The sequence below is a fragment of the Corvus brachyrhynchos genome, unplaced genomic scaffold (genome assembly GCF_000691975.1).
Source record: "Corvus brachyrhynchos isolate BGI_N302 unplaced genomic scaffold, ASM69197v1 scaffold446, whole genome shotgun sequence".
Taxonomy (NCBI): Eukaryota; Metazoa; Chordata; class Aves; order Passeriformes; family Corvidae; genus Corvus; species Corvus brachyrhynchos.
In genome coordinates this window covers 12,558-13,367 of record NW_008238445.1, presented here as the reverse complement: position 1 = coordinate 13,367, position 810 = coordinate 12,558, and positions in this window count along the sequence as shown.

Genomic DNA, 810 nt, shown 5'->3' with positions numbered 1-810 from the left:
AGGGGGTGGGGGGGGCTGGGGGCCCCCCCGTGTCCCCTTCGGTCACCTCAGAGGGTGGGGGGTGCTGGGGGCACCCCCGTGTCCCCTTCGGTCACCTCAGATAGAGGGTGGGGGGTGCTGGGGGCACCCCCGTGTCCCCTTCGGTCACCTCTGCACCCCTTTGGACTGTGGATAATGGGGTGGGGGGGCTTGGGGACACCCCCGTGTCCCCTTCTGTCACCTCAGATAGAGGGTGGGGGGTGCTGGGGGCACCCCCGTGTCCCCTTCGGTCACCTCTGCACCCCTTTGGACTGTGGATAATGGGGTGGGGGGGCTGGGGGAGCATCCAGGGGTCCCCTTCTGTCCCCACCCCCCAGGTCTGAGAGCGGTGGGGACACCCAGGGGTCCCCCCTCTGTCACCTCCCCCTACCTCGGGTAGTGGGTGACGGGGTGGGGGCGTGGTGGGGACACCCCCATGTCCCGTTCTGTCCCCCCCCTCACCCCTTTGGACTGTGGATATTGGGGTGGGGGGGCTTGGGGGAGACCCCCCCAGCTCCCTTTGTGCCCCCCTCCCTCCTCACCCTCGGGACGGCGGTTTTGGGGTGAAGAGGGGGGGTCCCAGCTCCCTTTGTGCCCCCCTCCCTCCTCACCCTCGGGACGGCGGTTTTGGGGTGAAGAGGGGGGGTCCCAGCTCCCTTTGTGCCCCCCTCCCTCCTCACCCTCGGGACGGCGGTTTTGGGGTGCAGAGGGGGGGTCCCAGCTCCCTTTGTGCCCCCCACCCTCCCTCCTCACCCTCGGGCCGGCGGGTTTGGGGTGCAGAGGGGGGGGCCG